General features: G+C 36.1%; 1 protein-coding gene across 3 annotated transcripts in view; it reads left to right on the top strand.

Annotated features, from left to right (window-relative positions):
- Positions 1 to 3,636: 3,636 nt before the first annotated feature.
- LOC125094364 (cytochrome c oxidase subunit 7B2, mitochondrial) overlaps positions 3,637 to 13,335 on the top strand; it is a 169,557-nt gene continuing 159,858 nt past the window's right edge. For all 3 annotated transcript variants that reach the window (XM_047719959.1, XM_047719958.1, XM_047719957.1), the window contains exon 1: positions 3,637 to 3,772. The gene's annotated coding sequence lies outside the window, so the exon portion shown is untranslated. The remainder of the gene's footprint in view (positions 3,773 to 13,335) is intronic.

Genomic DNA, 13,335 nt, shown 5'->3' with positions numbered 1-13,335 from the left:
GATAAATTAATTTAAAAACTAAGAGGTGTATTCATATAATATAAACACTTCTTTTTTTTAAGATTTTATTTATTTATTTGAAAGAGAGAGTGAGAGAGAGATCACAAGCAGGGGGAAAATGTAGAAGGAAAAGCAACTCTCCACTGAGCAGGGAGCCCAATGTGGCACTTGATCCCAAGACCTTGGAATCATGATCTGAGCTGAATGCAGACACTTAACTGTCTGAGCTACCCAGGTGCCCCATAATACAAACACTTCTTAGCACTTCTTCCTTCTATGTCCTGTCCATGTCCCCGTGTTCCACTGTTACTTCCATATCCCTGCTTCCAAAAGTCTTCATAAATATCTCCCAGAACCCTGTACCATGTACCTCTCATCTTTTTTACCTTTACTGCTTTTCTTTTTCTCAAGTTCAATTTTTCATCATATTCCATTATTAAGAAAAGAACTAATCTGGCGACTGACAAAGTTTTCTTAAGAGGGTTCCAATCTTCCCTTCTCCCCAACTTAGATTTCTGAGTGAGATCTAAACTAAGAAGTTGTGGGGAGTGGTCACTATACAGAGATAGAGAAGACAGAATTATGAGAGAAGAAGAGAGTTTAGCACACTGTGTCCCTTCTCACTTCTAAGATGAAGCTCTGTGAATGAACAAAACAAGATATGTGTAGTTAGATGTAGCAACAATGGGAGGGAAGTAAACAAAATAAATGCAGTTGGGTTACAGAAGATTGTCTCAGAAGGAACTTGCTTCCAATCATCTAGAGAGTTCTGATGGTGTCAGGCTCATAGAAGCATGCCAGACAAAATAATGTATATCCTTTTCCTGGCATTTTGTCCAATACAGTAGCTCAGATATTTGATTTTTGTTGAAAAACTAGTTTTTATGTTTATATTAAAATATGTCAGGGTGAGTTTCTAAGATCTTGACCACCTATTTCTGGCTTCTGCCATGATCTCATTTAGAAATGCATGAATAGTGTGTAGTAAACAAAATTTTGATGTTATCTGTTGGTTAAACCTGAAAGATAACCAATGGTAGTTATCTCTGGTCCTGATATTTCCAGATCCAACTTAACCAGCGTTTTTCTATTATGGATATTATACAAGGCAATTACTAATAAGGCAAAGATGATCTGGATCACTAGCAACTCAGGATAGCTTGGAAAGATAACTTTTGATCTTAGAAGGGCCATAGGCATAACATCTGCTGCTGTTCCCCCTGCTGTTGACTTGGGGTACCATCCAATTGTGGTCTGGTCCATGTACAGACCTTTCAGATGCAAAGGGCCTTTAGGCCTAAAATGCCAAAAGGAAAATGTTAATGAAATTTTATGTACAAAATCTCTGTTTTCAAGAAAATTGATAAATAAGATATAAAAAGTGTCAGTATTTATCATCACCATGAGAACATTAATGATATAGCTATGAAAACCAGAAGACCTAGACCTGCAGAAGAATCATCAGCATCTATTGCAAAGGTTAGTAGTTATTTTAAGAGGACTGTGTGGAGAGATAAGAAATTAATCCATGGCTGCAGAAAGCACATGTATATATAACACTGTGAAACAGAAAGTTTTCTTTTAGAATAAATTAATATTTATCTCATTCGTTTTTCTTGATTTCAATCCCAAGTTTTTCAGTACATGTATGTTCTGTCATGATGGCTGTTACATAAGGCCAGCTTTCCATCATTGTTATCTAAAACTTCACATAGTAAATCAATTAAATAACTTACAATGTTTTTATGTTTTTGTGTTCAATTCATGGAATCAAATTGAAGCTTGGAAATTCATTTTTCAAAAGTAAAATATCTGCTATTACTGTGAATATCATTCATTAGCACTTAAAGGATTATATTTAAAATAAAACTATTCACAGTTTAACAGGAATTTAAATTGGATAGTCTAAGGTCATAGTAAAAAATAAAAAATTCTTATTTAATTAAGAAAACTATGGAATAACTATATCTTTGAAATTGGCTGTGTTGTATATATAATTCATAAATGCAACCAACTGCAATTGACGTAGAAACTATAATAATGAAATTCAAAATGAAACAAGATGGGATCAGAAGGGAGACAAACCATAAGAGACTCTTAATCTCACAAAACATATGCTGGGGGGAGGGGGGTCGGGAGAGGGTGGTGAGGTTATGGACATTGGGGAGGGTATGTGTTATGGTGAGTGCTGTGAAGTGTGTAAACCTGGCAATTCACAGATCTGTACCCCTGGGGCTAATAATACATTATATGTTTATAAAAATTTTTAAAAAAATAATGAAAATTCATAAAATTGTTATATATAACAGTTTGATAAACCAAAATGCAATTTTTTAGTGATAAAACCAGAATTGAGTACCAATAATAACAAAACAGTCTTCTCAAACATAACAGCGTGTGTTTTTGCTCTTCATTGCTCCTAAGTAGAATTGGGAAAGTATTCATTTTTTAAAAAATACACTTTGTAAATAAATTTAAATGGTCTACAAAGGTACTGAACTTTTTATAAACAAAATTTAGAAAATGTTTCATTGTAAAAATCATTCAGAAATTTTTAATCAAACAATTCAAAAATTTTATGCTGATAAAATTCAGAATTCAAGGCTTTTGCAGATTAAATAGTTATTTAAAAAAATGTGCAACACAGAAAGACACTTAAATTTACCCCTGCAAAATCAAGGAATAACCTTAACAAATTCAGTTGGACTTTAGATATTAATGTAAGATTTAACCTTGAAATTCTGAAATTATACCTTAGAATATTTTAACCCATATGAAAATTTTTTTGATGTATCTCCCAATATAATTGAATAAATTTACATTTATAGAGGAATAAAATTAAATTTAAAAGACTCCTAATTTGCATCACCTAAATTGACAAAACCATCAAAAGAATCATAAATAACATAAAACTTATTTGATGAAGCTTGTGTCAAATATTTGCTGAAGACTGGTGCTCTGAATAGAGGCAAAAATGACAGTACTTGTGAAAATATTTGGGCTGAGAAATTTATACATCAGTATGAAAAAGTAGAAATGATATGTTCTTTTTAATTTCTTAGCTTATTTTATTAATATAAAATAGAGTCTACAGAGAAGAGCAAATTGAAGGTGTCAAAATTTCCCATGTATCAAACATAAAGTACATATTTGAGAAAACAATTAAAAATGAAAAACAATGCCATATTAAAAATGTAGTCTTCAGAAAAATATTAGTGACCCAGTATTATAGACAATTAAAGCTGAAACTCTAAAGTACATTAATATGTGCCAAGAATTATTATTCCATTATTTTCAGTGTCCATATTAATACAAAGGCATTTTTAAAGTTTTTGCTTCAATGTACTTATTTTAATTTTTAGAAGTAATCTCATTTTACGAAATGAATTTTGAATTGTACTCTAAGTCCACCAATACAAAATTTATAACTTTAATTAATTTTATTTTCTCCTAGTTGCCTAGTTTGGACAATGTATTCTATGGTTACCATATAATGTATTGTCCACACATACGGTTGGCATCTTGAGGAGGTGAGATACACAACAACAGACTTGTAGATCGCTTTGGGGTTACATGCAACTCAGAGTCCCCTTGTGACCAACTGGGTTGGCTTTGTGACCCGCCCCTTCCTTTTCTCTTAGGGAAGAGTTGCCCAGAGGACGTGCCCACTTAGCTCCGCCCCTCCAGGCTGTACGTTGCTGGGACGGATTCACCTGTGCGCGGTCGTCCGTTGGGTGCCATCTGTGGCCTCGTTGGTAAGTCTAAGGCTGGGGTAAGCCATGGTCTTCAATATTTTCTTTAGCAGTGATATAGGGATGTTTTGGTTTGCCTACCGTTTCGCTCTTATTTCTCTCAGGGTAAAAGACGTTATGAGTCGGACTCTCTTTACACCCCAACATCCGGGGTATAGGGTGGGAGTAAAGAGAAAGTGAGAAAGAGGAATTCTGTGTTGTAGAGTGTGGAGAAGGCTTCGTGTGGGCATGCTCCTGGCATGGCTCAAATGGGAGATGTTGAGCTTTGATGATGTTCGGTGAGGCACTAACTACGTATTTTCGGTAGTGGTGGATTGTTACAGCTTACAGCCGTTTTTCCACGGGAGGGTGGCCGGTTTTATAAAGATAAGCACCCTTTGGTACGGAGGCAAGTCCGCATGCTTTCGGCAGTAAGCAAAGGCAGGCAGCCTTTGGGGGACTCAGACTAGCAGTGCTGAGACATCCTTATGACAGAATCCTAGTCAAACAGTTGCTACTGCTTGACCTTAAATTCTGAATACACAATTTTTTTCTAAGTAGCCTTGTCAGAGACAAAGTTTCGGTTATAAAGCAAGTGTTTTTAAGTACCAGCCTTTTTTTAGGTGTCATTGTTTCTACTATATCCAGCTGTGCCTGCTGGAAATATTTAGTGCCAGGCCTAGGCTGGTGGCCTAGAAATTTCTTCTTTGATCCACTGTTATGTTGTTGTTTTAAGGCCCCCCCCCCCCCCCCCCCCCGCGCTTCAGAGTCAAGGGAAGGAGTGTGGGAAGGACAGATCTAGGGGTCATATGACCTGTCTATAGGTTTAAAAGTTGCTCTTAACTTTTGATTTCAGGTGGCTCTGAATTTGATAATTCTGTATGGTCTGACAGTGATTTTTGATTGTTGAGATTCAAACTCATAGTAGGAGGTTGATGGATATTAAATTAAAGAAGGATTGGGGCCCTTTCTCTAAAGAGCATATACCTTCTTAAATTGAGAATGAAAACAAGTTAATAAAATATTGCAAAACCAGTGGCTTGGAAAACAAAAAAAAGGCTTGTTCTTGGAATGCTCTGGCTCTAATCATTGATCTTGCTTTGAAGTTTAAGGTGTTAGAGTAGTTTAAAACTTGTGCTTCAGGTTCATACAGAGTTATGGAAGCCTGGAAACAAAAGAAAAAAAAAATTTGCTGGAGGGAATAAAACTCTTTTAGAAAAGAGCTAGAGAAACTAGGGGACGAACTTGACAAAGGTGACAGAAAATAATTCGAAGTTCAGGTAGATTTCTGTGAGAGAGAAATGGGAATTCAAGGGGATCTAAATTCTCATCAACAGAGTATTGGAAAAGGGAGAGGTGTTCAGTTGTTATTACATTGAAATAAGGGCCTAGGTCTAAAATTAATTAAAAAGAGAAGGAGGTAGGATCTCAAATGGAATGATTCCTTCAAAAAGAGTCAGGAAACAGGAAACGAGAGGTCACAGATAAGGGGTGATATAAAAGGCATTAGAAGAGCATCTTAGAAATTGGAGAAAAGTTTCTGTGTGGAATTACGCATCCCAGGGGAATGGAGGAGAAAAAAAATATATATATATATTTTTAAGGAGTAGATGCTTTAAGAAAACTCAGAATTGAGTGATTTCATTATTGTTGATAGAGATGATTTTGGAATTTAAGAAATAGAGGAATATTTTAGGAAAAACCCCCCTAATGTCCAAAAGAGATAAAAAGGAAGGCAAGTACTCAGTTCTAGCAATCAACAATAATTCTCTGTGTTTTGGAGAAGAGACCAAATTAATAATAGCTTAAGCAGTTAGACTTAACCGATTTAACTTTCTAAACAGATTAAATAGTTAAAAAGTTAGAACTTGCTGAAAAGTGTAGAAGAGAAGAAAATAAAAACTAGAGGCAGGGTTCATTGCTACAGAAAAATAGGTAGCAGAAAAAAATGCTATTCAAGGTCTGAACAATTCAGTGATGAAAGACAGTTCCTGGAGGAGAACATGGAAGAGGTATTAGTTCTTATTGGGCCTCTAGGGGCTCGGGCTTCAAGAAGCATCAATTGCAGCTTCAGTTCAGGAATCTGAACTGAGAGTGATTTGCCAGCCGAGACAAATGGGATAAGAGAGAAACCCTCTCTTAAGATGCAGACTTCACTAGCTTTGCAATTCCATAACAAGAGGTGGTGGAAAGAGCCACTCGTGGTATAGGATTGAAAATATCTGCTTCCAGAAGACAGTAGCCCTTATTTCACAAGATAGAGTCTACTTCCAGCAGCACCAGAGTGCCAGAAACTAGGGGTTAAAGGAGGGAATGGAGATGCGGAGGTTTTTAAAATATGTTGCAGAGGAAAATATTGTGCTCCAGGTAAAATTTGGTGATTCTGGTTGTACGTTTTTAAACTTTTCTGGAAGGCAGGGATGTTTCAAGTGTCATTCTGTGAGAGAAACAGCAGTATGCTAAGTGCATTTCGTTCCTAGATATGATGAATCTATAGTGTCAGAATTAATGTTTTAATAGAAATTTTCTGGAGTCTGCTACTCACACAAACTGACAAGCATCCTAGTGAAGCTGAAACTAACAGTATTTCGAGGTCCTTTATTCCTTTAGATGCCATTCAATTCTGGTTTCTAAGAACAGTGTTTTTGGGAATAACTAATCTAAGATCTGAGAATGGCTTTTATTTAAACTTTGTGGGTGTGGGGCCAATTTTGTTAAGTTTGTATACTCATTTACTATTGTTTTTGAACCATAGATCCAAAACTCAAGAATAGTTCAAAAACTGAAGTGATATTAAAAAAACTGTACATTGACAAATCTTCTACTTCATGTTTAACTTATCTAACAAATTTTACTTATTCTGTAGTACTTAATAAGTGCCCAGTACTGTTCTATGTATTTTGCAAATGTTAACTCATTTATTTTTTGTATCAGCCCTATTATGTAAGAATTCCTATAATACCCATTTTATAGACAGGCCCAAAGATATTAATTGATTTGTAAGTGGCAGAGACCAGACCCAGGCAGTCTGGCTCAAGTTAGACTAGTTACATGATTTAGTAGGTCCTATACTATATATGCCTCTTGAGTCATTTTTTAAAATGCAAACATGAATATATTTTCTTAAATTTTCCCCTTTCTCTACAAAAGAAATCAAACTTTATACACTGTCTGCACCTTGGTTAGTTTGTTTTGTTTTGTTGTGTTGTGTTGTGTTTTTTACTTAACTGCATATTCTGGACATATTGTCATGCCAGTATATAGAGAGCTTCTAATTCTTTTTGACAGCTGCATGGTATTAATAGTGTTATGTGAATGTGTCACAGTTAACTTAAACAGTCTCCTGTTGGTGGACACTAGGGTGACTTCCATTTTTCTGCAGTTAGAAATAGTCTGGTAATAAACATATATATACTTGTCATTCTTGGCAGGTGTATCTGGAGTATAAATTCTTAGAAGTTGAACTGCTGAATCAAAGATATGAATGCATATGTAGTATTGTTTCTATATTGCCAAATTCCATAAGTCTCTTACCATTTCTCATTCTGCTTCATCATAGCCTCAACAACAGAAATGTTTAGGTTTTTGCTAGTCTGATAGATGAAAAATTTTTTTTAGTGTTGTCTTAATTTTTGTTTATTATTTAATAATAAGATGAATGAGTTGAATATCTTTTCATTTGTTGAAGGGCTATTTGAATTCTTTTTATGTGGATTGGCTTTCATGTTCTTTGCCCATTTTCTAGGGAGCTTTTAGTGTTTTATTTCTGTTAGATATCTTCATATTTATTTTATTTTGAATGCACACATGAGGTGCTTTGTATCACTGACAGATTTTCTTTAATAATAGAAGCACCACCTCCCTTACCTCTGGCCTTACCTTTGTGGTGACACAATGAGAGCTAGATCAGTTGTTCTACTCACTAGGTGAAGAAAGTGAAAAAATAATTTTTCTCTGCTTATTATGGTTAGGGAGGCAGCTGTCCTTCTCCCTTCCTGAAAAAGTCTCTTTGGAACATTATGGGCCTGATTCCTAACTATAACACTTTGCTCTGTAAGTAGTATCTCCCCAGAAGTCTGATAGCTCTGTATGTCTTACATCTAGAGATGTCTCTTAAGTTCTGGGTCTCATTCCTTCCTGAAATGTAAATACCTAGAAATAGTCTACCCAGTACTTTAACCCAGAACCAAGGTACCTATCCCCAAATGTAACCTTTTGTCTTTGGGGAAGGTAAGTTTTATTATCCTTTTGGATCAGAGCAGCTAGCACTCTAATTTGGGGAAGAAATGGCTACAGATTTAGTCCTGTAATGTATGAAACTATTTTCTAGGTAACTTTAAATACATTTTCATGTTGCAGGAGGCTTGGACTTTTGATAGGAACAATACAAAATCCAGGAATGTTACATTTTCCTACACATAGATGATATAATTTTTAAAAATTTTTTTAAAGGTTTTATTTATTTGACAGACAGAGATCACAGGTAGGCAGAGAGGCAGGCAGAGAGAGAGGGGGAAGCAGGCTCCCTGCTGAGCAGAGAGTCCAATGTGGGGCTCGATTCCAGGACCCTGAGATCATGATCTGAGCTGAAAGCAGAGGCTTTAACCCACTGAGCCACCCATCGCCCCTAGATGATATAATTTTTATCATTTTTGCTGAATAAAACATTAATACTATATCTGGGGAATAGCAAATACTCCACAAATGATCCTCATTGTAATAATAATCATGCTTATTATTTTAAGATATTTAAAATGCCTGTATCCATGTTGCAGAGAGAATAAAATGGAAATTACTTTTATATTTATTTATTTCACTTTTGAAATGAATCTGTTTCTAAGATTTAGGTTGGATGGTGTCATGAGTCTTGAAATCTGCAGAGAGGAGTCTGCATTTTCCTCTGGAAGGCTATTTAGCTCACAAATTATTTACCTTCCTTGGTAAAAGAGTACCCCCCACACACACATACGTATATGTACATATATTACATATACGTATGTGCTTTGGGTTTCTGTTTTCTCCAGAGCTTTATAAAAATGGATTTCTTCTAAGTCTCTTCCTCTTAGAGGAAGTCTCTTAGACTTCTTCTAAGTCTCGGCATATAGACTTCATTCTCTACTAATAGCTAAACCTAGTAGTTGGGAGATAACTTATTTGCTGCCTTTTGTAACTCATCTTTTAGATTCTATTTGTAAGGATTCAGATTCCTTTAAATTTCTGTTTAAAACTATGATGGTTTTCAAATATGGTACTATAATATCTAACTGGAAAGACAAAGCTACTTCAGATAAAGTACAATGTAGAATGTTGTGGATCTGTAGTAGTTGGAAAAGAAGGATCAGTATAGGTTGAAGTATTGATAATATTTAGTGAAAGATATGGCACGTGAGTTGGACCTTTTTATATGAAGTAAAGAAAGAAGATAACGTATCAGGTATGGAAACTAACATGAATTAAGGTTGTTTCTTGAATACATGTTAACTTTTTTCTTCTAGTGCCATACATCAATCAACAAGAAGCAATGGAACAACCCTTCTTCGTTATTTTATAAGATAATTTTAAAGTACACTGTGATTCATTAGTTATGTCTATAATTAGGGAACAGAAGGAGATATGCCACCAGCAATGAACCTATCAGGTTAGAACAAAGAGTTTAAGATAATATGCTTTGGGCAATGTAGAACCATCACAGTTTTTAAACAGGAAAGCAAAAGAATGAGCAACAGTATTTTAGGAAAATTGGTCATTGGTAAATTGAATGGAAAGAGATTTATGTCAGGAAGACCAATTAGGGAAATACAGGAATAACCTAAGCAATAAATGATGAGAACATATAATTTAATTTTGGCCTTTGAAACAGAGAGTCCAAAAGAAGGATCAACAGTTTTTCTACACTTAATTTATGAATGGAAGGAATAGGTAATTTAGAGGTAACTTCGGGATTTGGAAAAAAAAGAATATAAATTTGGAAAGGAAGGCAGCAAATTCTTTTTTATGCATATTTGGGTGTTGGACAGTGACTATATCCAGAAGAAGAAAAATCTCTATATAGACATTGAACATGTATTACTGGAATTCTAGTTAAAAGATAAAGGTTTAGAATTCAGCAGTCTAGGGGCGCCTGGGTGGCTCAGTGGGTTAAGCCACTGCCTTCGGCTCAGGTCATGATCTCAGGGTCCTGGGATCGAGTCCCGCATCGGGCTCTCTGCTCAGAGGGGAGCCTGCTTCCCTCTCTCTCTCTGCCTGCCTCTCTGTCTACTTGTGATCTCTCTCTGTCAAATAAATAAATAAAATCTTAAAAAAAAAAGAATTCAGCAGTCTAAAGGTGATAGCTGTTACTGGAGTGAGTAAACCTTCTGGGTTATAAGTCTAAAGAGTAGATTTTAGAGAAATAGCTCAAAGAGAGTTAGGAAAAACAGAGAGATGAGGATCAGAGAACATAGCCAATATAGTTAGAGAAGCTGAAGAAATAGCAGTGTCGAATTAAGGTGGTGATGTATGCCAGTCACAGCCTATCAATAACCAGGGTTTCGGCTTCACTGGCCCTTGTGGTTCTTATTATGGTTGCAGATGCTCTCTACAGTAACCATCAGGAAGCTTTGGAAAAAGGTTTATTACTTACAAGTCTTGTAAATTGCATGGCACACTTGGGGCTGCACAGCAAGGTCAAGTTGGGGGAGGGGAAGGAGGGAAAGTAGAAGGAAGGGAAGGAAGAAGATAGCTTGGGACTGGGGTTCTGCTTTTATTGGGATTGAAGGTGGGGGTTATAGGTTGGAGCTGCTTGTTGGTGAATTTACAATATATGAGTGGGAATTAAAGTGCAGGAAGAGAAAAACCAAGCATCCCTAATGAACAGTTACTGAAATCTGCCCAGATCTCTGAAACGAAGAACCCTAGGGCATGGTCTGGCTCTTTATCTACTTTTGTGGCTGACAGTGTGTTTGCTCAAAATCATCTTCAAAGGGGATGGTTCTTTGAAGCCTGTGCCTCAGCAATCAGAACTTAAGTCAGGCACTTGAATTACAAAAAACAGAAAACCCAACTGTCAGGGCTTTATACAACATGTTAGCTATATCAAATTTTGATGTGAGGTAAAAGAAAATGAGGTCTGAGACATCCTCATTCATCTCTCGGTTTAAAGTATTATCCAGGTTGGGGTGGGGTGTGAAATTGGGAAGCTTGAACTCTTATATCCATGTAAATTTGCACATTAAACCCCTATCACTCATTATTGCAGCGTGATTTGTCAGATAAATTGTGAGTAAACTATTAAATTTGAGCAGTGGAGGGTGGTAGGAGTGTGTGGTGATGGGAGAGCAGTGCTGAGTTGGCTGCCATAGGATTTATCCTTGAGGAGACAGAATACTTGAGAAGGGACAAAAATGGGCTGGTTCCTAAATCATGTCTTCTGCTACTGCAGACAGTTACTACTCTGTTTCTTAGCAGAAGCACAGGTGATGTTTGTTGAGTGGGGATCAAATAAAAGTAACACCAAGAAATACAGCTTTTCCTAAATGGGAGGGTGAATACTCAGCCTTCTGTTACAGACACCAACTGAGATGGCATTGGATTGATAGTGTTAATGAGGATGACAATGAGAAGAAATATGGAGAGATATTAATTCCTTTTCTTACTAAAGACTTGAAATAAGAGTTGGTGGTAGGGGAAGTCAGGGGATAAGGAAGTTGGAACCTTAATTTTTTTTTTTTTTTTAGATTTTATTTATTTATTTGATAGAAAGAGAGAGATCACAAGTAGGCGGAGAGGTAGGCAGGGGTGGTGGTGGGGGAAGCAGGCCCCCTGTTGAGCAGAGAGCCCAATGCTTGGCTTGATCCCAGGATCCTGAGACCATGACCCGATCCAAAGGCAGAGGCTTAACGCACTGAGCCACCCAGGCACCTCGGAACCTCAATTTTACAAAGAAGCTAGCAGTACATGGTGGGGCCCACAGTCTGAACGACCCTGTATTTCCAGACACTTGGCCCTGTCTTGACCCTCTTTGTTTCTGGTTCTATTGTCTGTGCCCCTGGGGTGAAGCTAAGGACAAAGGACAATTGGGAAACCAGCTATGGCCTACAAAAATAAGCCTTCAGTTGTCATTTTAACGGGTGTACTATTTCACCTTAATTTAATTTTCCTACCTCTAAGAATACATCTTGTTTTGTAAGTTCATAAGCTGACACATCATCCAGAGGGACTATTTATTTTCCCTATATTCTTCACACAAAGGCTGAGATTATTCTTGCAATAGTAATCAAGAGCTTCTGTCTTTGGGTTGCAAAGAAAGTGCATTCAACTGTACTTGAAAGAGAAAATTGAAATTTGGCTGCAAATGATAAAGCACTTTCAGTTCTTTCAATTCTGTCTGTTCATATCAGCTGAGCTGCATTAATAAAAGCAAAAAGGTGCCTGTTGCTTGCTATTGGCAAAAAATACAATGTTCAATTGCCCTAACTGTGTATTAGGTGTGTTGAAGTTTACTTCTATTATAGAACCTTGTGCTTTTGGTCCATTTTTTTCTTTGTCGGTGCTAGCATGGTATGAAATGAATTAGGAAAATAGTCCCCAGAGGAAGGCTTTTCCAACCAGCTTTAATAGTGGAGCTACTGTGAATCTTCCAAAAAAAAAAAAAAAAAAAAATCAAATCTCAAGTATAATTGGCTTGTCTGTCTGCCTGTTGTAACCTTTTTACATTACGGGTATAATTGTTTTGGAAATAATCTTGTAGCCCTATTAGCATACTTAATGCTAGCTTCAATTATTTATTTTATTAATTAGGGACATAAGTCATGAAATTGCTACTGGATACATTTACCAGTAGCACAACCACCACAATAATACAAGGCATCCAAAAATAAAAGTAGGTTGGTGCCTCTGAGATAGATTTCCATAAACAAAAGGTATACTTTTTTTCTTTTTCTCAATCAGACAGTCACATGGGCATGCTAATTGTGAGACCATAGTCAAATTTTAGAAATGCAAGGGTAAGGACAAAATACTGTTGTAGACTTGATGAGTAGTTCTTTTAGCCAGCCCTATAACATGAGACTAATAGCACACATCTAGGCAAAATTGTGAAGTGGGAGTAGGTTATCTTTAGGTACTTCTAGCCTCTTTTATATGCTTAATAATATCCTTATCTCCAAAATCCTCATTGATTTTCTTTCCTTTTCAAAATTACTTATTTTCAAGACAAGATGAAATTCATTTGCACTGAGGTTTAAATGATGAAGGTGGTAATGGTACTATATAGAAAGAACTCTTTGAGCCCAAACAGCCCTAGCTTCAAAGTCCACATATAATCGTTTTCCAGCTATGAGATTTTAATGAATACATTTTACCTCAGGGAACTTACGGTTTGGTGCAGACTGGGGTATATACAATTTGGGGGACCCTTTATAAAAAATACAAAGCTATGTGTGTATAGATTGAGGTAAGAAAATAAATATTTATAATTACACATTGAAAATGATGAACACAACAAAATTTAGAAAAATAAATTTAGCTATTCCCCAAACTTATTTACCCATGAAAAACTTATTTCTGCTATAACAGTAAAATCTTACCATAAAAGATATTGGTCTGGGGATATGGTAATCTGTTT

Source organism: Lutra lutra, chromosome 2 (assembly GCF_902655055.1).
Source record: "Lutra lutra chromosome 2, mLutLut1.2, whole genome shotgun sequence".
NCBI lineage: Eukaryota > Metazoa > Chordata > Mammalia > Carnivora > Mustelidae > Lutra > Lutra lutra.
Note: the sequence above shows the minus strand (reverse complement) of the source record. Positions and strands in the feature narration are given on the sequence as shown.